The following is a 25,600-nucleotide window of genomic DNA, read 5'->3' as shown; positions in this document are numbered from 1 at the left end:
CAAGTAAGACATCCTCAATAAGTAGTAACTATTACTATTGCTACTGGGTTATGGCTTAATTTAGGGCAATTTTTTTGTGAAGGCTCTCCCTGGAAATCCAACTTGACCTTGGATTATGGACAATATGTTTGATTGTTATGGGAGTAAGAGGAACCATCACATTCAAGTGCAAAAAAAAAAAAAACTATCATCAAAAACATTGAAGTCAATATTTTCCCATCAAAAATGGAGCTCAACCACGTTCTGATGTCCCGAGAGTCTGACTGCAGTCCTTCTCTGCGAAGATTCTGGAGTATTTCAGAACACTGACCATATCCCAAACACACAGAGCACACACAGAGCAGGAAATCCTTCCTGCTTCCTTCTACCATGTTCTGCATCAAAGTTATTCCACAGACAAGTGACTACTAAGATACACTTGAAGTTTTTCACACTTATTTCAAAGGTACATAAAATGATTATTTGGGGGCATCATTTTAATTAGTTAGCTGTTACTGAATCAGTATCATCAATTAGTCTTCAATAAGAATAAATCCACTTTTAACTGGAGGTGAAACCAAATCAAATTTTACTCACCCAAAGCGTATTTCTTAAACTTGCCCAGAACAAATTGCTTCACAGGTCATCTTAGATGAGGTATAGTGTTTAATTAATCAATTACTCAATTATTTAAATATATGGATGAATATATTAATGGATCATAATGCAAATGCTAAGGTGATTGAATGCAAGGATGTCAAAATATAGTCAGCCCAAACAAAGGAATTCACTTACTTTGCACTTGTTGGTTCAATTTAAACATTGCTGTATAATGCAAAATATCTGGATAACTGAAAAGAGACTCCATAATAGATTCTCCTTGAATATATATAAAAACATAGCCTTAGTCTTTTTCCTGAACTCTGTTGTTTAGAAGACCTCTGACCACACCTTGAATCACCATTATATTCTTACTATTTTATCCTGTCTGAAAGTTTATCTAACAGTTTCATTTGAAAAGGGCTACAATTTCTCAGCAAGGATGAGGAACTTCTAGGAAACGTTTGATATATTTCTAGCAGTTGGAAAAGTGTCAGGAGGATGTACCTAGAATGAAAATCTCATTGACTACTTCCTCCCAATTATCTCTTCTTAACTTGCATTATGAAGGCCTTATTTTAGATTCCAACCATTGAAGCTTCTGCTCTCCAGTTTTCTAAACTAAAGTCACTATTTCTCAAATTTATTCACATATTGAAGTGTTAATTAATTTCTCACTTCATCCTTCCTTATTCCAAACAGGTAGGAATTTCAGATATACTTTAGATCTTTAGATCTTTTCAATCCTTTCTTCTACCAGTTCATTTATACTTGGCTTCTTTGAACTGTGTGACCATAATATGGGTCTTAAAAATAAAGGAAAATGAGGGCCTCCCTGATGGCGCAGTGGTTAAGAATCCGCCTGCCAATGCAGGGGACACGGGTTCGAGTCCTGGTCCAGGAAGATCCCACATGCCGCGGAGCAACTAAGCCCATGTGCCAGAACTACTGAGCCTGCGCTCTAGAGCCCATGAGCCACAACTACTGAGCCCGCGTGCTACAACTACTGAAGCCCGCATGATTAGAGCCGGTGCTCCACAACAAGAGAAGCCGCCGCAACGAGAAGCCTGCGCACCGCAACGAAGAGTAGCCCCCGCTCACCGCAACTAGAGAAAAGCCCATACACAGCAACGAAGACCCAACACAGCCAAAAAATTTTTTAAATAAATTAAAAAATAAAGGAAAATGAGTCTCTCTAACTGCAATGTACTTAAAAGTAGGCCAGTTATCCACAATCCAGACCCTCAGTAGTGGCTTAGTACAACCTTAGGAGATTTTTTTCCTCTCTCCTAGTTTATCAGGATTTAGTCATTAATTCAGAATTAACCCTGTTTCAGTAGATATAGAATTTCACAATCCTAGTTTTATCTGAGACATACAACCTTAAGTTTTTTGTAAAAATCAGCTGAAGGATGAAGGCGTTCCTTCGAATAGGTGGAGAAAGGGAAATGGCCCTCCCACCCCTTGCTCCGGCTCTCCAAACATTATTATTATTATTATTATTATTTTTAAATTTGGACAGGCCATGAGAATAATTCCTTTTATTTATTTATTTATTTATTTATTTTATTTTTGGCTGTGTTGGGTCTCGGTTCATGCGAGGGCTTTCTCTAGTTGCGGCAAGCGGGGGCCACTCTTCATCGCGGTGCGGGGACCGCTCTTCATCACGGTGCGCGGGCCTTTCACTATCGCGGCCCCTCCCGTTGCGGGGCACAGGCTCCAGATGCGCAGGCTCAGCAGTTGTGGCTCACGGGCCCAGCTGCTCCGTGGCATGTGGGATCCTCCCAGAACAGGGCTCGAACCCGTGTCTCCTGCATTAGCAGGCAGATTCTCAACCACTGCGCCACCAGGGAAGCCCTCCAAACATTATTAATGAAACCAAACCAGATGCACCACTCCATGGGACTGTAAGAATAGCTTCCAGGAACCTCAAGGTACCTCACTTAACTGTCCTTCTAAAGCCCTGGCATTTCTAAACAACTCAAATGCACAGTTCCTAGGGAAATCTTGTGCCCAATTTAACATTGTTAAATCAATGAACATTTTCCATGCTCCAGACAACTGCCATGAATCAGTACAGTAAAATACAGTGTCCTTTGAAAAACTTGAAACTAAACCCCGGCATAATGTCAGTGGGATAAGAATAAGCAGTTCCTTTGTTTTGCCGATTCCTAATTGACCAATCTTCTTTAATATTGTGTGAGAGAATAGGATCTGTCTTCTGATGACCTTTACTCACTTGTTGCACAGTTGTAAGGATTAAACGAGACTGTACAGATAACACAATTAGCAAAGAGACTGGCCCAAAGGATGTGTTTAATAAATGTGTATTTCCCATCCCTTCAAGAATCATAAGAATGCGGCCCGCCTGGCTGCGGAGGAAGTTCACAATTGGTGGGGATAGGCTATGTTGGAACATATCAAAACTTGAGCCTGAGTGTCTGAATGTTATATCATTTCTGAAATGGTGTGGCATATCTATAAATAGCAATTCAGATTTTTCTCATGAATTTTATAGAAACATCTCATTACTGTAGAATCTTGCAGTCATAGTTGGCCACTGAGACCCAGCCACTAAGGTTCCTGCAGTTCCAGAGTGAATGACACCAAGAGGAACAGCTTTAACTCTCATCTACTCAGTGGGGCAGTTAAGACATCTCCCCATTCCAGAGGTTTGTTTTAAACCAGCCTCAAAAGATGAAACCCTGTTTTCAGCACTTTCAGAGCTGAAAGGGGAGTCTTTCACTAAGGTTTGCTCCTTACCCAGTAAATAAATCACATGTTCAGCAGCATGAAAAATATTGGTGGGAGGTGCACATTCTTCAATTCAAAGCAAAGAGCCTGTTGACTGGTGGTCTAGTTTTGAAAGCATCTGATTTGACAGGGGAGCTCTCATCACACTACTGAAATAATTTTACGTTGTTGTGATTGTGGGTTTTTCTTTTTTCGAAATTGAAGCAATGTACTTTAATCAGAACCATCAAAGCTTTGAAAAATGTCCACATAACTTACAATGTCTGGTTTTGTTTCAAAAGTACAAAAAGTATTTGCAGGGCATCCAGCATATATTTATGGATCAACTACCACGTGCCCATCCTTGTTCCAATTGCAAGGGATGTTACAGTGAACAAAACAAGTTCCCTGCTCTCGAGGAGGAGTGGGGAGATAGGAAGTGTTGGTGTTGAATGAATGTACGAATGAATGAAATGTATGATTAAGTAGGGAACGTATAAGGGCTACTGTGAGATGAAAGAGAATTAGATTAGAGATACATGAAAATGAGTGGCTGACTTTCGATCAGATGGTCAAGGAAAACCTCTCTGAGGAAGTGACATGTAAGTTGAGATTTAAATAGTGAAGAGCCCAGCCATGCAGGGCTCTGGAGGAAGAGCATTCCAGGCACAGCAAGGGCAGAGGCCTGAAAGCGGGGACCAGCACGATGTTTCCCATAAGGAGAAGGCCAGCGTGGCTGGAGAATAAAGGGCAAGGGGGAGAGGGGGCAAAATCGGGAGGTAGGCAAAGTGAGCATCATATGGGGCCTGGAAGCTGGGAGAGCAATCTAGGTCCGATCTAAGTGCTCTGGGGCACTATTGGACGTGAGAGCGGGGCTGTTAAGTGGGTAAATGACATGATCTGACTGACTCTTTCAAAGTTCACCGCATCTGCTGTGAGGAGAGTGGAGCAGGAGTAGATATATTTTTAATGCAACTGGAACCATGGAAGAGTTGTTAATAAGGGAATGTGGAGGGGAAGTGAGGGCGGTTGAGTCTGGGCGCCGCTGCGGTAGGAGGGGCCGTGAGGGGAGGGAGGCCAGAGCCGGGCTCTGAGGAGGAGAAGCCTGGTGTTCCTTGAGACTGCCTGAGGTGAAAGCGTCAGCCTCCAGCCTACCCGAGCCCCCAGAGCTGCCCTGTGGCCGCCTTGTCCTTCAAGTGCAGGAGCCAGCTGAAATGTGGGGGATGGAAGCCAATGTGACCGTCTCAGTCTGGCAAAACAAGCCGCAGGGGGCGGTTCGAAGCGTAGTGAGAAGGATGGGTACCAACCTGTGGCTGAAGCCATGTCCCCCGGAATCCTTGGAGGCGCTGCCCAACATCGCTGACCTGGGTCTGAGGGCTGTGCCCCGAGTCCCTACCCTGGCTCACATCGCCTGGATGCTATAGATGAAGCAGAGCCTTCTGCCCGGGTCAGGAGCATACACGGCCCCTGAGGAACCCCTGGAAACCCAGCCCTCTGATTGTCAGGCAGCGCAATGCCTCAGGGCCCAGCCTGCAGGAGATGGAGGAGAGACTCCTGCCCTCGAAGAAGCCCTGCCGACCCTAAGCCGCCTATGGAGCTGCACGATGAGCGGCGCCACCTGCACAGCCAGATTGCTAAAATCATGGCGGCTGATGCAGTTTCGGCTTCATTAACAACAGATTTCTTATCTCCAGAAAGTTCAAAGGTCTCTCCCCGCTTACCTTGTTTTGGATCTTCATTGCACTCCACAACTTCCTTCGCCGTTGGTGACATCGCCGAGGAGACCCAGGTAGACTCCCTGAGCTTCCGTCAGTCCTCCTGACTTGTTCTGCCAGCCCTGATATTTGCAAACCAGAACACAAAGCTACTGTGTCTGTCTGTCCCAGGCCAGCAACTTTGCAGACATGATGGGTATCCTGAAGGACTTTCACCGGATGAAGCAGAGCCAAGATCTGAACCCGAGTTTATTGAAGGAGGAAGACCCTGCCGTCCTTATCTCTGAGTTTACTCTGAAGGAAGAAGATATCAGTAGGAAAGGAAACTGAAGGCACTGAGCTCTGCAAACTCAGTCTCCTGCTCCTGGAATTCCTTCTATAGCTGCCTTCCTCACGGCAGATGTTTCTTTCTGCCTCTCAATTAGAAATCTTCTGCAACAGTCTTGCCAAAAGCTTGGACTAAAAGAGAAGAGCTGCATTATATGTTTTCCGTATTTCAAACTTAGCAGAAGCTAAGGCCTGTTTTGAGCTGAGACATGTTGCAGCTAATTGTATGGGTTGGAATGTCCCAGTTTAAAGGGTGAGATAGAAGTTTCTGTTTTTCTCTTGTCCCTGAGTGAAAACAGGTCCTAAGTGAATGACCAACTTTATTGTATTAAACTCTGGATAAGTAATATTAATTTATTTTCCAGAAAGTTTGTGCAATGTATACTCCCACTTTACCCAAACCAACATTTAATACTATTTTTTTATCTTTGCCAATTTGATAACCAAAATTTTAATTCAATTGTTTAATTCACATTTCCTTTACTTACTAATGAGGTTGAACATTTTTTACATGGTTTTTAGCCTTTTTTTCTTTTGTGAACTTTATGTTCATTTAAGTGCTCATTCTTTAATATGGTGTTAGTATTTTTTTCTTGGTGATCTGTAAGAGCTCTTTCTCTAGGAAGGGTATTAAGACTGTCTTTGTCAATTTTTGCAGACAAATTCCCAGAGTGACTTTTACATTCAATTTTTAAATTTTTATTGTAAAAATATCACACGTACAAGCAGGTTTGCTCCAGTTTTCTATTGCTGCATAACAAGCCACATCAAAATGTAGTGGCTTTAAAACAACCAACATTTTATTGTATCTCACAATTTTATGGGTCTCAGCTGGGAGCTTTTTCTCTCTCATGGCTTATTCACCTGGTAGACTGGCTGACCTGAAGGGCCTCAAATGGCTTTACTCGCATGCTTAGTGCCATGGCAGGGATAGAAGGAAGGCTGAGCTCGGCTGGAATTGCCAGCTGGAGCACCTAAATGTGGCTGTTTCTGCACGGTGGCCTCAGGGTACTCAGACTTCTTAATTGGAGGCTCAGAATTCCAAAAGACAATATTCCAGAAACAAGGCAGCAACTTCCTGGCCTTTTATGACCCAGCCTCAGAAGTTACATAGTGTCACCTCCGCTGAGCTCTATGGGTTAAAGCAGTCACAAGCCCTTCCAGATTCAATGGGAGGGAACACAGAGGAGGGTCAAAGAATTTGTGGCTATGTTTTCAAACTTCCATAGGGTACAAAACATTTTAAAGAATAAAACAAATTCCACTTCACCTTTTAAGTTGTTTATAATGTTTTTAGTAAGCAACTGGTTTTTAAGTACTTACATTAATCTCTTTCTTCTTCTTTGTGATTTCTTCCATTGCTTTGTAATTCATTTTTTAAAATTATTTTCAAAGTGTGTGTCTACAAAATCAAGGACATTATCAGTTACTATATTGGGAGAAATGACTTTATGGTCTTTAGATACTTTAAGTACTATGTATTCTGGCTGCATTCATTTAATATAATTCTTAATCCTTTTCATCCTTAAATTTCCATCAGTGATACATTGGAAAACTCATCTAAAAATTCAGGTTAACCATACATTTAATTATATAGTCGCTGTGTGGAGGGGAAAAAAAAGAAGTGTGACTAAATAGTTCTTGCTTCGTACTTTGCCACGTTTCTGGTTCATTCTTCCAAAATGAACTGAAATGCAATGAGCTACATTTGGTCTGTGTAGCTAGTAGTTCCCATCAGGTGTTGCGATGGTGCTCAAATATTGAAAAATTTGATTCATTTCATAAATGTGATTGTAGCACTCTTTCTTACAGTGTTCTGAATGACAAAGCAAAAAGGTGTCCTCCTATAACAGCATTTAATTAGTAATTATTTTAAAGGACATTCTTCTGGCTAATAGGGAGGAAAGAACTCCTTGTAAACATATATTGTAAAAACTCAATAAAAGCTAAATGATGATGGTCATCTCATGCTCTAAAAATTTAAGTTGAGATCTTTTCAGTTATTTTCTCTGTTTCCAATAGTGCATTTCAAAAACTGGTTTTGTCTTCTGATTATGGAACTGTGAAAGCTGTGCAGAAAGAACTAAATTGAATAAGATGTATGACACACACATAATCGTGATCTTCAGTGTTTCTATTTATCCTGTGTATCTTTCTCCTATTTTATTTTCACCATATCCAGAAAAAGAAAAAATTGGAGGAAGAAAACATTGGAAAAAATCTTATTGTCTAATGCAGTTAATCACCATGAGGGCGGGGGTCGTATCTTTTTTTGGTTTTTTTCAGCATTTTATCTCCAGCACTAAGCATTGTGCCTTGCACATAGTACTGCTCAATGAATATTTAGTGAAGAATGATTTGGGTAGAGGCACAGAAGTATTTACCAGCCTGTTCCTGTGATCTAGTCTGAATCTGGAGAGTTTCTTTTTCATGGAGGCAGCTATGTGAGTGGAGCATCTCCTCCGTATCTGTTTCCACTACCTGCTATTCATGCCACACAAGCAATGGACTGGAAAAGTCAAGCCCTTGAGTCCATTTACCATCTGAACTTTATTACGAGAGATCATTTGAGATTCCATGGCTTTCCAGAGACAAAAGGTTCTCAACTCACTTATGGTTAGCCCAAACTTTATTTATGTCTGAATATCCACAAGTTGAGCCAAAGTTCAGAATGCTGCTGGGTCCAACCTTTAGGCCCGAGTACACATGTCAGAGGTTGGGCCTTGTGTTTTGAGTACACTCATGTTTTATAGACATTCAGCAGCTAGAACCATTCAAGTAGTTCTTCATTTTGTGTTGAACACACAATACAGGTAAAGTCCAGAACTATACTCTCCAATAGAGTAGCCATTACCCACAAGTGGATGTTTAAATCCAAATTAATTAAAATTAAAAACTAAAAATTCAATTCCTCAAATGTACTAGCCACATTTGAAGTGCTTAAATAGCCATTTGTGGCTAGTGGCTACCATATTGAACAGTGCAAAACGAGAACATTTCCTTTATCACAGAAAGTTTTACTGAATAGTACTGTTCTAGAATACATCACTTATATCACATTGCAGAAATTCTAAATTAGATACCCAATTCTGCACTTATTTCCTAATCGACCAATCCTGGCTTTCAAATCTTTTTATTTATCTAAGTTTCTAAAGCTTCACTGTTTAAATCTTTTTTGAACAACAAATATAAATAATATTTCCTAAACAAGTCTCTGTGAAATATACCAAAACAAAGTAGAGACTATCTATTATGCAAAACACAGAGTTAAATTTCTGAAATTCGGTTTAAATGGGGAGAAGTCCCATATGACTCGTAAAAAGTCTAAATTACACATGGTTTATAAAGCATACTCAACTAAATTACATCAAAAGCTCAGACGAAAACCTGAAAGTATTACTGAATTAAAGCTCTACCAGACCTGATTTGATACATAATAGAGAATAATTTCTAACTCGAATACTACTGTATGCAAATTGGATGGAAATGTGTTGATGGCAGAGATCACTTCTCTTAAATAAACCTAACTTTTCTCCCTGAGATATTACTTCCTCATAAATTTACTTCCTCTGTAGCAACTGCCCACATCCTTTCTAAATTATCTGTAACCTGTATTAATGGAAATTAAATTAATGGGAACCTAGCACATAATATAACCATGAAAAGCAATAACTGTATACTGAAAAAAAGGTTTATTTGGACAAAAGCTATATATAGTATATGTGTAAAAATAAATAAGTGCATATTTGCATACATAGAAATACAAAAAATTATTCTCTCTCCTAATCAGCATACAAAGATCTCTTATATCAACTAAATGTGCACTTACATTTCGGCCAATAACAGCAACTTTTATTGAAGTGTGTCTTTATACATTGCTGTAATGTAATTTCTCCTATGATCCCAAAACAATACACTTTGATAATAATCCAGCTTCTTGTTGTCTTTCCAATTGAGTAAAAGTATCCTCTTTTTTTTCTACTTCAGAAGCTGTTCCGGAAGTGGAGTAGCGTCGGGTGAAGAGACAGAAACCAGCCCCAGACGTGCCACAGGAAAGCACAAGCAAGGACGGTAGTCCTCGATTCCGCAGGCGGGCCGAGTCTATATGTAAGTGTGAGAAGCCATGGAGGGCGCGGTGGCCTGGTGGCCGGTGGTCCACAGGCGCGGCGGCTGCGGCGACGGAACTCACTGTCGCTGTTCGGAAGACAGGGGCTGTTGGCAGACCCTGGGGTACCCGGCCTGTCTGCAGGTCCTATCTCCCACCTTCATCTCCACTGCAAAAGCCTTGAGACCATCGCTACTAATGCCAGGTTTTTAAATCCCTGAGAGTAAAATACATGTGCAGAGTGTGATTCGAGCTGATTTTTAAGCCCAGGCACGTTGAATAGAGTCTTAAAATAATCATTGCCATAGGACCTGACTAGATATCCAAGTGTTCACCAGATGCTAGAAGCTAGATTTTGCAGAGGAAAATTGCTAACTTAAGCTTCTTTTCATGATTCAGCAGAGGGTTTTAAGTAATAAAAGATCTGGAGATTTGTAAAATAAATAATTCCAGTGCAAATGGGAAAATTAAAATAATCTTATCATCTCCCAGTCATGTCTGTATGTGCTTTTCTACCATTATCAAATTTCTCTTAATTGGGCCAATTTTTTTTTTTCTGGCTGATACTTTACAGTTTTATGAGTTGTAATGAAGAAATGATTCCTACACTACCAAATGTAAAGTAGATAGCTAGTGGGAAGCAGCCACGTAGCGCAGGGAGATCAGCTCGGTGCTTTGTGACCACCTAGAGGGGTGGGATAGGGAGGGTGGGAGGGAGACGCAAGAGGGAGGAGACATGGGGATGTATGTATATGCATAGCTGATTCACTTTGTTATACAGCAGAAACTAACACACCATTGTAAAGCAATTATACTCCAATAAAGATGTTAAAAAAAAAAATGATTCCTTTCAGATGACTGAAGTGCCATGTACTAAATTTTCCTAAAGACAATCTAGGATGTATGAAACAGAGCGTGATATAACGTATATGGTTTCATTCATATACAATATTGAATATATCAACAGTGAAAAATAGTAACAGCATGCCAGAATTTCTTTTATCCTTAACAGATCTCTCAGTAAAAGCAATTAAAATATAAAGTACATCATTAACTTTTGAACTTCGACAGAAAAAAATACCATCCATTTCTGACGAGTAGACATTATCTCATAGTATCCACAGCCATCCTAGGCATATTACCCTTGCCTGGTCTTAAGTGTGACTGCTGGACACACAACTCAATGTTTCCTAATATTTAATAGTACAATGGCTTTTTATAGTCTATTTAATTTTATTTAGTAACTGAAAGAATGAATAGTTAAGATTCCTCGGATTTTTGTGTTCTTGCTGGAGGTGCACTTGAACGAAAAGAAAAGCACAGCATCTAGCCCTATAGTTAATGCACATGACCACATCCTGTCTAGAATGAATCCATTCAGAGTTCCTGGAGAAATGCAAATACATTATTCATTTTCCTAATGTATCACATTTTACTACGGGTACCACTAATTCCATCAAGGCCAGATGTTAACCAAATGAAATATTTATAATGCAAAACCACTAAATTAAAAAAATATATGCTCATTTAAGCAACAGGTTATAGAACTCAAGCCAATCACATATTTTGGAGAAGCTGAAGGAGGAGGCATGACGTGTGTTACATTCATAATGTCAGGGTAAGGTTCTGAACTCAATCCACAGAAACTGTATGACTGTTGCAGCCAACTAAAGCTCAGCTGCTTCTGGATTTCTTGTAACAAAATCTTGCTGCCAAGGGCACTGATGGGCTCACCCAGTAAAAAATTACAATAATAATGTTAAACTAAATCATAAAAATGCAGAAGGTGGTTATTATAGGGCAGAGGAAAGGAATTGCTTTTAAAGTTATGATGGAAATATCAAAAATACATTTTATTGAATTTTTAAAAAATTAAACTTTGTTTTTAAACTAGGGTGCAAAAGCAAGAAAATGTAAAGGTTGTTCAATAAATGATTTCACTCAATGGTCAACAGCAATGATTCAGCAAGTGAAAATAAAAATTATATTTATTCAACATAGTCAATTCAGGCAGAACTGAAGCTTATATTCTGATAGTTTTCTAGTAAAAAATAACCAGATGAAAGTCATTTTTAAGGAGGAATTTTGACTGAAAGGGAACAAAGAACTTGAATGCATGTCTTCTTAGTGAAAATGAACTTGGCTTATGCTTAATTTCACATAGTATAAAACTAAATATTTCATGTGGTTTTTAAGTTCTAGGAAGAAATTCATTTGAAGCAAATGTAGAAAATGACCCAAAAATTTAAATATGAAAACTATGATAGACTTACATTTAGGGAAATAGATCATAATAAGTAATCCTCTGTATGCCCTCCAAAAGTAAAGAATGTAAGTTTTTAAGTTATTTTTTGGATAATCTGGAATTTCCTTTCTGATCATCTTTATACCTTCTGAAAATATAGATTCCTGAATCATGTATCATAGACAGTTTGCTAGACTCCATATTTTCCTCAAGTTGAATAACATATTTCTAAGTGACATTTATCAGAGAAACAAGCTCCATTTGCTCCTTAAAATACCTGATGTGTCTTACGCACAGTAAGCACTAAATAATATGGTGAATTGAACTGAATTATTTCCATTTTCTGTTCAGAGATTAATGTGTCTCTTGGATTCACACTAGAGAGATGGTGTCTCACACATGTGGATTAATGAGCTACATCTGTAACCAAAAATATCCATGGAAAACCTGCTGAATTGATCCATATCTGTTTTATTAATCAAGCCCAGTGTGGAAGGGCTTTCTTGTGGTTGTACTATATTTTGGAGATAAATAGAGTGGGGAAACCACACTTCAATTTAGAAGTTGTTCGAAACATTGAAGAACGTAGGGTTTTGTATTATATGACAGCAATAAAGTCCAATCCTTGATGGTTGTAATGCTGATATATAAGTATATAAATATCCTGTATGTATAATTTTACTGCAGAACATTATGACAGTGACCAAGAAGACCCTAACCATTTAATATGGAATTTACTTCTTGCTGCCACTCTCTTCCTTCCTCATTTTTTAAAAACAAAAACGTTTGGGTTTTATTTTTAAGCCAGCAAGTTAGGAACAGCCGATAGTTGAAGCAGATGGCTAGAAGTCAGAAGCCCCAGATTCTATCCTTGATTCTCCTACCAACTGGGAATGTGGCCTTGTACAAGTCATGAGAGTAAATCTACAATAAAAGGGGGTTATAATGCCTTACACATGCATGGTGCTTTATGATCTTACACAGCACTTTCAAATATGATATATTATTTAACCTTCCTCACAGCCTCCTAGGACCCAGAGACACTAAATCACTTGTTCACAGTCATCTCAATATCAAATGTCAGAGCCAGGAACAGACATATATGAGGATTCCAAGCTGGTCTTTGTCTCCTTTTCTCTACGCCACAGTGCCATGCTATGGTACCTCCAAAGCTGGGCTGTCCAATATGGTAGCCATGAGCCACATGGGGTGATATAGCACTTGAAATGTGGCTAGTCCCAATTGAGATGTACTTGATTGTAAATTTACACATAGAATTTCTAAGACCTTGAACAAAAAAAATAATGTAAGCTATCTCATTAATATTTGTATATTGATTCCACATCAAAATGATAATATTTTTGATATCTTGAGTTAAACTATGTTATTAAAATTTATCTCACCTGTTTCTTTAACTTTTTTAATGTGACTACCAGAAAATGTAAAGTCACATACATGGCCCACATTGTATCTATTGGTCAGAGCTGGACTAGAGAATTCCATTGTTCAGAGTCCACAGTACAGATTTCACAGTCCTGGACTTCTTTATACACCTGTCCTGATGTAGCTGAGACCAATTTCCAAAGACTCTGTCAAACATAAAGCAATGTAGATTTGCAACAATAATTCAGTCATTCTTACCCATCTTTTATAGGCAGGAGAAAAGTCAGACTCTGTTAGTTGATGCCTCAAATTGCTCATTCATTAAAAGGTCTCATTTTATACTTGTAGAATGATTGAAAAGCTTAGAGTAAAAGTACCTTGGAAAGAACTATAAATTATATTTATGACTCTGTAGCACACCTTATTTTAAAATGTGTTCCTATTAAACATTATGAGTGAATGAGACATTGGACTATTAGGTGATATAGGCAATGTAACATAATAACTATATATAAATTTATTATAAAATAGAGTATATTTTATTCCCCCTACCAACTCTTTAAGATATTTTATATGTAATCCCTAAAGAAGTAGCTTATTTCTGCTTTGAAAAATTTAAGTGAAAGTCCTCAGGAGAAATGGGTTCATATTTAGGAGAAAAAATATATATAGTAAAAAACAATAATCAGGCTCCCTGACTTCAGACTATACTACAGCTACAGTAATCAAGACAGTATGGTACTGGCATAAAAACAGAAATACAGATCAATGGAACGGGATAGAAAGCCCAGAGATAAACCCACGCACATATGGTCACCTTATCTTTGATAAAGGAGGCAAGAATATACAATGGAGAAAAGACAGCCTCTTCAATAAGTGGTGCTGGGAAAACTGGACAGCTACATATAAAAGAATGAAATTAGAACAGTTCCTAACACCATACACAAAAATAAACTCCAAATGGATCAAAGACCTACATATAAGGCCAGACACTATAAAACTCTTAGAGGAAAACATAGGAAGAACACTCTATGACATAAATCACAGCAAGATCCTTTTTGACCCACCTCCTAGAGAAATGGAAATAAAAACAAAAATAAACAAATGGGACCTAATGAAACTTAAAACCTTTTGCACAGCAAAAGAAACCATAAACAAGATGAAAAGACAACCCTCAGAATGGGAGAAAATATTTGCAAATGAAGCAACTGACCAAGGATTAATCTCCAAAATATACAAGCTGCTCATGCAGCTCAATAACAAAAAAACAAACAACCCAGTCCAGAAATGGGCAGAAGACCTAAATAGATATTTCTCCAAAGAAGATATACAGATTGCCAACAAACACATGAAAGGATGCTCAACATCACTAATGATTAAAGAAATGCAAATCAAAACTACAATGAGATATCACCTCACACCAGTCAGAATGGCCATCATCAAAAAATCTACAAACAATAAATGCTGGAGAGGGTGTGGAGAAAAGGGAACCCTCCTGCACTGTTGGTGGGAATGTAAATTGATACAGCTACTATGGAGAACAGTGTGGAGGTTCCTTAAAAAACTAAAACTAGAACTACCATACGACCCAGCAATCCCACTACTGGGCATATACCCTGAGAAAACCATACTTCAAAAAGAGTCATGTACCACAGTGTTCACTGCAGCTCTATTTACAATAGCCAGGACATGGAAGCAACCTAAGTGTCCATCGACAAATGAATGGATAAAGAAGATGTGGCACATATATACAATGGAATGTTACTCAGCCATAAAAAGAAACGAAATTGAGTTATTTGTAGTGAGGTGGATGGACCTAGAGACTGTCATACAGAGTGAAATAAGTCAGAAAGAGAAAAACAAATACCATATGCTAACACATATATATGGAATCTAAAAAAAAAAAAAACGTTATGAAGAACCTAGGGGCAGGACAAGAATAAAGACGCATATCTAGAGAATGGACTTGAGGACACGGGGAGAGGGAAGGGTAAGCTGGGACGAAGTGAGAGAGTATCATGGACATATATACACTACCAAACGTAAAACAGATAGCTAGTGGGAAGCAGCCGCATAGCACAGGGAGATCAGCTTGGTGCTCTGTGACCACCTAGAGGGGTGGGATAGGGAGGGTGGGAGGGAGACGCAAGAGGGAGGAGATATGGGTATATATATATACATATAGCTGACTCACTTTGTTATAAAGCAGAAACTAACGCACAATTGTAAAGCAATTATACTCAAATAAAGATGTAAAAAAAAAAAAAATTAGCCCAGACTACTGAAAAGTAAAATCTATTTGGCATTTATTATGTGGTCTCAGGCACTATACTGAGAGTTAGACCAAGATTATCTCATTTAGGGATTTGAAAATTAGCAACAGGGAGCAGAACCAACTTTTAATGGTTAAAAATTCTTAACCATTACTGCCTCTTAGGTCAGTGCTCTTTGAAGTCACAATGTGAGCTATGGAGACAGTATTAGAATATGAGGGAATATTGGGCAATAAGAGCAGAGTTCTGCCCTCAAAGAGGACACAAGTTGGTAGACTTGTGAGCATGTTTTTGAAAAATACATGCTCATAAACAAGATTATATGAAGGAGGAGTTACTCTTCACTTTCTAAAGGTTTCTTTATGTTACGATAGAAATCTTTATAGCAATGTTCTCCAGTGTGTTAAAACTTACCTGTTATTTATAAAGCAAAGGTCTCATGTAAAACAAAACTATATAATATGAGTTTCAGAGCTTTGTTTTTCTCTATGCATAATACCCACTTGGAGGAAAGTAGGCTGAAATTACCTTAAATATTTTCTGGAAAAAGAAGAAATGAAGCCAAATAAACAAAAAGGGGATCTAAATCAAAATGGCACTGAAAATCACAAAACAGTGAAAACTGAAGAGTTTTATAACTTTTTATACAATAAAAATAATATGTTACCTTTGAAGGTTGACATTAAAAGTTGTGTATGTAAGCTAATTACATATTAATATTTTTAAAGATTTCAAAATATATAACTTATTGCCAGTTTCTTAATGTTCATGCTTACCTGGAATGAAATTTAAAAAAATATTAACAATAGCCAACACTAGGTGGCAGAATTTTAGATATTTCTTTACTTATTTATACTTTTTTGTAATAATTCCAGAATAAACAGGTATTGCTTTTATAATAAGTGAATAGAAAATTTATTGTAATCAATTCCAAAATTGATTGCAAATGAGAAAGGCAAAAATTATCTTGGGGGGAGCATAAAATGCAAATTTTGTTCTCAATCACAAAATTTTAAAATAATAATATATTTTATAGGTTCTTCTTTCCAGTCATTATTGCCCTTCCTTTGATTCAAGATAAAGCAACCTGTGGACTACTCAGTTTCTCTAGACAGTGAGGGTGAAAGCTAGATTGGGTTTTCTAGATTCTCTTGAGAAAGCAATTTACCCTCAGCTGTGAACATGAGTATAAAGATAGATCAAGGTTGTAATATGAGCTCTTAAAGCTCAAAGTTGTTATGACAGCAATCAGAAAAGCAGAGCATCATGTAAAGTGTACCTCTTCACCGTAAAACAAACTGACCATAAATCATTTCTAATGGTATCTACTTAAAACTGGCCTTAGACCTTGAGATGTGTAAAATGTCATGTGAGAATATATTATACAATCATATCTTTGAGCAGGATAGGGTCTTAGTGATGCTAAAAAGTGAAATATAGAGCTGTTTTAGGCATCTCTTTCAAATATTCATGGAGAAATAGTCTGCTAACTTCTTTTATGACAACAACACTAAAATTTTACTACAAAGAAAACTCAGAAATGAGTTCCTTGTGCCATTTAATCATTAAATCATAAATCCACAGACCATTAGAGCTGAAAGGGGCCTTCTAGACTATCTCATCCAATAACAGTATTTTACAGATGAGAAAACTAAGAAGGATAAATTATTTTCTCAGGAAAAAGTGAAACCACTGAAAAATATCCCAAAGTATCCAGGAATTCCTGTAAGCTTTCACAGGAAGGAGTAGATATTTCAAATCCTACCAGAACTTGATAGTTCGGTTGTGGGTACTCCTCGGCAAGGAAGAAAATATACTAATATTGGTTAATATTCATATAATATATGAAGAACACATTCACAGTGAATGCCTATAAAGTAAAAACCAAAAGCATAACAAAGCCAATGATTTCAGACTAGATCACTCACTCATTCATTACTCAGCTTCCTTTCTTCAGTGAGTCAAATAATTGAAAGGAGCTTTCTTTGCCACTTTTCAGACACAAAACATCTATTATCCTGGCTACTTCCACAGTTGCTGATAGACCAAAGAATAATGGGACATTCATTCCTTGAGTTAAAAAAGAAAGGGTGTCAAAATCTTCCTGATTTTATGCATTTATGAAAAATATGCTTATAATAAAATTATATGTATTAAAAACATATTCCTCATCCCCCCAAAATATATACTACACATTATGGAGATTGTCCTGGAACAAGTAAATATTAAGACTCTTTTTCTAAGTTTGTCTAAGAAACTGAAATAATAACACTTGATTTTAAGGAAAATAGGACAATGCATGTACTTGTACTGTCATCTATAAAATAGGAAGAAGAGTAGATTCTCGCAAAGCTGTTTAAGGATTAAATCAATAACAGTTGTAAAGTGCTTAGTTCAGTGCTTGGCACATAGTTAACATTCACTAAGTGTCAGATAGTAGTCCTGGTAGTGATATTATTATTTAAAACACGATGACTCCTCCAAACACACCCTTCCCCTCAGTCAAACCAAACTCTTGAGATTCCCCTCACTGTTTCATGGCACATGCTGACCCCTCTTTCCAAATGTTCTTTTCCTACTTCCCCTGGTGAACCCATCAGCCAGGGTTCAGCTATGAAATTCCCTCCTCTTACTTGTCTTCCCTCATCCCTGCTCCTGACTTAGTTGCATTCACCCATTTCCCAGGGTGCCCTGCAATATGCCTCTTCTAGCAATTGAGACATGACTTTTTTTTACTTGATTTCCCCCCTCTCCCATCTAACACACACACGCACGCACGCACATGCACGCATGTACACATGGAACTGAAAGTGCGTAACACTCAATGCATCATACACATATTTTTGTATCTCTATAGAAACACCTATTGAAATGAATGAACTCCTACATAAAAAAATAAGTGATTTTTTTCATCATAAGTAGTTATCAGGCTAGAATGTGTATCTAGTGGCCTCAGTTTTGAAGGGGAAAAGGGGTGAAGGATATAGTGGGAGAGCTGGGGGATACAACTTGGCAGCCCTGGGCCCTGGCTCTGCCACAAGACTAACCCTATGGTCTTCAGTGAGTCATTTAACTGCCTGGACTCACTCTCCTTCTTAGCAAAATGAATGAGTTGGGCAAAATATTCTCTGAGGACCCACTCAGTGCTAACATTTATATGATGCTAAACATTGGTTCATCTCAGTGGTTCTCAAACTTCAGCAGGGATCAGAACCATCAGCTGGGCTTGTGAAAACTGATTCCTGGTCAGCGGGTCTGAGATGCGGCCCAAGAATTTGTATTTTGTATAATTTCCCAGGTGATGCTGAGGCTGCTATGGGGGAGGGGGGTGCACCAGACTTTGAAAACCAGTGATTAATCTTCTTAACACAGGGTATCCTGACACTGTCCTTTTGCCACCTGGCAGACAGTAAATTCACAGTAGGGTGGAGGCAAATAAACCCAGGCTTCTGTGAAGCTGCCATCAGGAAGACTGTGAGCCTTTGGGTGAGTCCCAAGAGTGGCCACGGAAGGCAGACTTTGCTGACCCTAACAGTTCTGTTAAAGGCCCACGTTGTGGGCAAGGGACAGCCCGAGTTCACAATGCTGCAGGGCACAGAAAACAAATTCTAGGGTTTGAACCATCTGTTAAAACCTCCTGCTTCTGAAGTCACAATGGATCACAACTACCATCTAGTGATGGCTTTGAATTACTGCATCTAGAGACTGCGGAATGAAATGATGCTTTAATTTGGAAACTACTACTTTTTACCAAACTGTTCAAGATGAGAACTTCTGAGAACAAGCTCTAAAGTATGTTGGTCTTATCTACACTTGTACCTAGGCACTGTAGAAATAAACAGGCGTATATCACTTACTATGTGCTAGGCACTGTTCTAATACTGTATCTATGTTCAGTTATTCGCAGCAACCCAATAAGACAGATACAATTATTATGCCCACTTCATAGACAGGAAATACAACTACAGATGTACAAAGAAATTAAGAAACTTGCCTGAGGTAGAGTGGTAGAGCTGGAATTGAACCTAGACAGCTCCTGGAGAGATATTCTCTTATATCAGCAATTTAAATACACAGGTAATGGAAACAATTGGTACCTGCGCAGTAGTCCCACCTTTACCATGGTTTTCTTTTCTGCAGTTTGTTACAGTCAACCACCATCTGAAAACATCAAATGGAAAATTCCAGAAATGAACAATTCATACGTTTTAAATTGCATGCCGTTCTGAGTAGCATGATGAAATCTCACGCCCTCTTGCTCTGACCCACCCAGGATATTAATCATCCCTTTGTCCCATCAGTTAGTCATTTAGTAGCTGGTTCAGTTATCAGATCGACCGTGGCAGTATCTCAGTGCTTGTGTTCAAGTCACCCTTATTTTACCTAATAATGACCTCAAAGCCCCAGAGTAGTGATGCTGGCAACTTGGATATGCCAAAGAAAAGCCATGAAGTGCTTCTTCTAAATGAAAAAGGGGAAGTTCTTGACTTAATAAGGAAAGAAAAAAATCATATGCTGAGGTTGCTAAGATCTACAGAAAGAACAAATTTTCTATCTGTGAAATTGTGAAGAAGGAAAAAGAAATCCATGCTAGTTTTGCTGTCACACCTTAAACTGCAAAAATTATGGCCAGTGTGTGATAAGTACTTAATTAAGATGGAAAAGACATTGACTTTGTACAATAAGATATTTTGAGCAACCACATTCACGTAGCTTTCATTAAACCATATAATTGTTCTATTTTATTATTAGTTATTGTTGTTAATCTCTTACTGTGACTAATTTATAAATTAAACTTTATCATAGGTATGTAGGTATAGGAAAAAATATAATACATAGGGTTTGGTACTATCCAAGGTTTCAGGCATCCACTGGGGGTCTTGGACCATATCCCCCACAGATAACGGATACTACTGTGAATAGTTACCAGTTCCCAGATATGGGTCTGAAAATTTTTATGAAATATATACTGAAGAATTAATTTTTTCTGATTCTTCCAAATGAAATCAGCTCATGTATAATAACTAAAGAAATGTATCTACCTACACAAAGACACCACAATGCAACAAAAACAGCACCACTTGGAATTAACTTCCAACTTGCTGTGCAACTTTGGACAGGTTGCTTAACCTCTCTGGGCCCCACTTTCTTCATCTATAAAGTAAAAAAAAATAAAATGTAGTTCACGTGGTTTGAAGTTCTTTAAAGCCAGATTAAATTTTTGAGACCTGCTCAAGTTATCCAGTGAATGTGGTCACAAGAGCAAATAGGGAGATAATGGAAAGTAACCATACTTGTTGTTCTCAAATTGTCCTGCACATGGGAAAGGAGACAGAACAGCAGGTTAGATCTCCTGGTCTATTATGCAGATGTGCTTGTGGTAATAATAACACTCATGGTGAATGCAGAGAAGTAAAGAGCTCAATCAGGGAGATCTATGTTTCACTTCTCTTCCTGAGTGCTGCACTTGGCTTGTGCACCTGTACTCTGCACCCTTGTATATCCCTGCCTTCCAAGAGTCCTCACCAAAGCACTCCTGCAGAAAAGTCGAATCTTTGCTGGTGGATTGAGGTCCAACTCCCCTCACTCCAGACTTCTTTTATCAGAGATTTCCTTGGATTTAAAAACCTGCTCACTGCTAAGCCTTTTAACTCCTTAATCTAAGACTTCTCAGTTACCAAACCATTTCTAATCTCAATAAACCAAACACTACAGGATGGTTATCAAACCAAAATACTAGTGGTACAGAAACACAAAGGTTGGTTATTTGGTTGGAGTTCTGACTGAGTAGAAAAATGGGTATTTCCAGCACCTATTAAAGGATCTTTTGGATTGAACACATAGAATGTAATTATGTATTACAATTTACATGAGAATTTTCCTTTAAAGAGCTCAAGTTTCTATAAAGTTATTTTTAAAATAAAGATCCTCAAAATAAGGTGATGGTACCTAAATAATAGTGACTCAGGATACGATTTTATAGAGAGATCCTAAAACTTGCTGATATGAAAAATGTTTCCTCAGTATTTAGAATAGTCAAACTCATACAAACAGGAATAGAATGGTGGTTGTCAGGGGCTGGGGGCAGGGGAAATGGGGACGTGCTGTTCAGTGGGTATAAAAGTGTCAGCTACGCGAGATGAATAAGTTCTAGAGATCTGCTGAAGGACGTTTTGTTTATGGTTAATGATACTGTACTATACCTTTAAAAACTTAAGAGGGTAGATCTTACGTTATCTGTTCCTACCATGAAAGAAGGGAGGGAGGGAGGAAGGGAGGGAGGGAGGGAGGAAGGAGGAAAGACTGTTGCTGTCCAAGTAAGGTCAGACTTTAAAAACCGCAGTAACTTTGAGAAACGATTTTTTAGGGAAATAGGATTAGTTTTCAACATTATTCTTTGTGATCCATGCAATGTCATATAACCATAACTTTCCTCAAAACTTAAATTCAAAATATTATGCATTTGTCAAAATAAATATTAAATTTTAAAAGGACTATATAAGGTCTCAGAATTTTTGATGCAAAAAAAAAAAAAAGGAACATATCCTAAACTTTGAGCCTGAGCAACCAGATAGATAAGTGGTAATACCATTTTCCAAAATAGGGAAGCCTGGGGTAGAATTAGTTTTTTAAAACTTATAATCCTCTAATCATGTTAGTTAATCATTTCAGAATTAATTTTTTAAAGTGAAAGGAATTTTTAATTCAAGAGGATATGGGATATGTCACCAGCTTTTTAAGGTTGAGCCATGTTTAGCAACAGTGATATTCCACCACCATGTGGACCCCCACTCTGAGACAGAATTCTGAACCAGACAATCAGCCTGATCCAGTGTGATGTTTCAAAATATTCTTTTGTAAAATAGTTTCAAAGACCCATGACTGGAGAATTATAAAATCATGCTTTCTGTCTAGGACATGTTTATAAATATGCATAATGGAAGCCTAGCTCTCCACTCTTTCAAGAAGTAAGGTAAAAGTCCATGGTTCAGTTCAAAGGAATGTTAAATACTGGCCTGAGATTTATACTCTTGGGAAAGAATGTTGCAGTGGAAACAGGGAAGAAATGTCCTTGGTTTGTGAGCCAGTGGCTCTTTTGTGGGAACCAGAGTCTTGAACTTCCAGGCAGCTGTGTTGTACTGAGTGTGGCCGCAAAGATCTGGGGACAGTGCCATCACATCACCCATATATGATTGCTAAGAGCAAGAAAACCCTTTGGGGGTACAGAGACTTAGCCAAAATCACCGTAAATCTGGATAGAACCAAAACTAAGTAAACAGTATTTTAAAAATGGATACAGGAATTATTTTACTTATATGTAGAGAAAACTGAAGGGACACCAAATTCCAAGGAAATGTGGTTCCTTTGCCAGGTCCCCCTTTTTCAGAGAATGCCTCCTTTTCAACATTTTAGTTTGTATGATGGATACTAATTAGCTACGATTTTTTATAGATGAAGACATGAAATTCTAATGGCATATAAAGACAGGGACCTTTCCATCTTCTTTATTGCTGTGTCCCCAGCAATTAGAACTGTACCTGGCACACAGTTAGCTCTCAGCAAATCTTTGTTGAATGAATGGAGAAAAGCTGGAATAAATTGCTAAGTCAAAGGAAAAAATAGAAAGTAGAAATGAATCTTCTCTTTCTAATTGTTTTTATGTAAAAAGCCACATTGTCAGCTGAAATCTAATAAAAATTGCAAGAGAAAATTTTCTTTCAGGGGGAGCAGCTCTTGTATAATGCACTCTTTTTCTCTGGTGTCAGCACTGGGCTCTCATTGCCCTGCATATTTATAACATTCATTGGCACTGACTGAGCATTAACAGATCTTTATCTTGAGTTTCACCAGTTTTTACGTAGCCTACATATTTCACCCAGTCTTCATAGTCTTTGTCGAGGGGGCATCATCAAACTGAAGAGTTAAACAAAAAATTGAATAATTGACAGGCTGGCAACCACAAAATTTGATTTCTTTTGACCACCCACTCAGTTCTAAGATTCTATGATTCTAATTTGCCTTAAATTTACATCTGTTCCGTCTTCTTAAAAAAAAAATTTTTTTTTTACATTAATACATTCACCCTTACCAGTTCTGACCTCAAGCTCAAGGGCAGTCTTTTTTCCATTGCTCTCATTCTATCTGGCCGTAGCTATTGAGTTGCTATGGATTGAAGCTAGTAAAGAGAGAAAAATAAGAAACAAAAAAGGAAACATCCTTTTAGGAAAGTATTTGATGAGAAAACAGAAGCCTCACATATCTAAGGCATAGGCTTGCCTGGAATCTGTTCTGGATTTTAGAGGCTGTTATCACTCAGCCTCAAGTGGATCAGCATGAATCTGTCCTTGTATCCAGTGTTCTTTGAGACCCTTGACTCTAAGACCTTTTAGAAATGTGTATAAGTCATTCTAAAGTGAGAAAATGAATAGGATACATTCTATTAGAAAGCTAAGAGGAGAGAAAATAAATCTTTCCCATCTCCCTTTTTGGTGACATTACACTTTAAAAATAGGTATGGGGAGGAGCCCAGGGGAGGAATTTCAGTTAGGCTAATCTACTTACTAATAGAATTTCTTCCAGGATACAAGAGCCTTTGGCAAACATTGGTTGGCACATTCTTCCTAAAAGGTAAAAGGTTTTTTTTTTCCCTTTGGCAGGTTTTAAAAGACACTTAAGAGTGTCAGGCAAACCTTCCAAGCCATGGCCAAAAGCAGGTTAATCCAAAACACACACATCCCCAGCCAGCTCAAGATCAACAAAAAAAATTAGGTCTAGGGATTACAGGATGTTAACTGTGAAACATAATCCCATGATATTTATGGCTCCGGAGACTGGGCAGAGCTACTCTCGAGCACTATGAAGTACTCCTTGCACTGGGGCAATTTCTCATATTTGATGCTATAACATGTAACGTATTGAAGAGAACCAATTAGTCACAATCTATGCAGTAGGGTCATAGTTCTCAAACTTTAGAGGGCCTAACCATCAACTGGAGCAAGCTTATAGAAAATTTGGTTTTTTGGTCCACTTCCCAAGCCTATCTAGTCAGACTCCGTGGGGAAGGAGATTGTGAACAAGGAAGGCCAATGAGTAAGATGCAGATGTTCTGCACACCACACATTGGGAATCACTGCACTGGAGTCTGGAGCAAGGTCCCTAAAGTCAGGACTGTCTCCAGCTCTAATTCCCTGCACCTAGCACTAAGGCTGGAACCTGGTAGATACTCAAGGACTATGTAAAGAATGAAAAGCAGTGAGCATTGATGGATGCCAGGGACTGTTGTAAGCACTCTACACATATTAACTCAGTTAATCCTCGTAATAAAGGACTATTATTAGCCTTGGCACTTGCTGGGCACTCTGCTCCCACACTGTCCAAAGTGTCACCTGACTGGTTCCTTTGTTACATTCAAACATAAAGTAGCATCAGTTTTACACTCATCCCATCACCAGATCCTGTTCCTTTTCTTTACAGTATTTGCCTCTAAAGTTATCTGGTTTGGGTTTTTTGTCTGACTCCCTTCACTAAAATTTAAGCTCCATGAGAATAGAAATCTTGCAAGTCTTACTTGTCACTGTATCTTTAATGCCTGACTCACAATAGACACCAAGGAAATATTTAAATATTTAACTGAATGTATGTTAAAAACGCATAGTAAATGCAAAGTAAAGAAGTTGTGTTTGCTATATAATTTCTTCGTTCTCTCAGAACTTCCAAAATTTATTATGATAAGTATAAAAAAGTGAAAGAAAGACTTCTAACCCAGAAATGTCCTGAAGCTGCTTTCCTGATCTACCTTGTCCCAAGTCAGAGACTGGACATGAGAAAAAGGGAGAACCAAGTAAGAGTTAAAATGGTAAGTCTGGAAGATTTTTCACTCTAGGGCATCAATATTTCCTTTGAAATGAATTCTTAGGACATCAGACACACCCATGTTCAAACATAAGTAAAAAACATATTCCAAGATTAAATGTACATGATTTTTAGATTAACCAATGTTTTTGTTAGCCACATAATGCCTGCTTTACTAGTTTAAAAAGCTGTACCTACATGACACCAAAAGAGCTAGTTAAATCAATGAAGCTCAAGCTGATTGCTTCAATAGTGATACCGTGCACCTCAGATTTGGACTTGAACCCCCGTAACGGGACTCGAACCCAGCCTAAACCCAGATTGGGGCTCGAACCCACGGTCCTTTAATTAGAATCACTCATCTGGTTTCTGGACTTACTGAGGCTCA

General features: G+C 38.2%; 1 protein-coding gene and 1 pseudogene across 3 annotated transcripts in view; both read left to right on the top strand.

Moving 5' to 3' along the window:
- Positions 1-25,600, top strand: part of COL8A1 (collagen type VIII alpha 1 chain) — a 156,051-nt gene that overhangs the window by 90,756 nt on the left and 39,695 nt on the right. For all 3 annotated transcript variants that reach the window (XM_057545932.1, XM_007164044.2, XM_057545931.1), the window contains one exon: positions 9,342-9,461. The gene's annotated coding sequence lies outside the window, so the exon portion shown is untranslated. The remainder of the gene's footprint in view (positions 1-9,341; positions 9,462-25,600) is intronic.
- Positions 4,158-5,497, top strand: LOC103000845 (mitochondrial fission regulator 1-like; annotated as a pseudogene).

The sequence above is a fragment of the Balaenoptera acutorostrata genome, chromosome 4, assembly GCF_949987535.1.
Source record: "Balaenoptera acutorostrata chromosome 4, mBalAcu1.1, whole genome shotgun sequence".
NCBI lineage: Eukaryota > Metazoa > Chordata > Mammalia > Artiodactyla > Balaenopteridae > Balaenoptera > Balaenoptera acutorostrata.
This window is presented reverse-complemented; position numbering and strand designations above follow the sequence as displayed.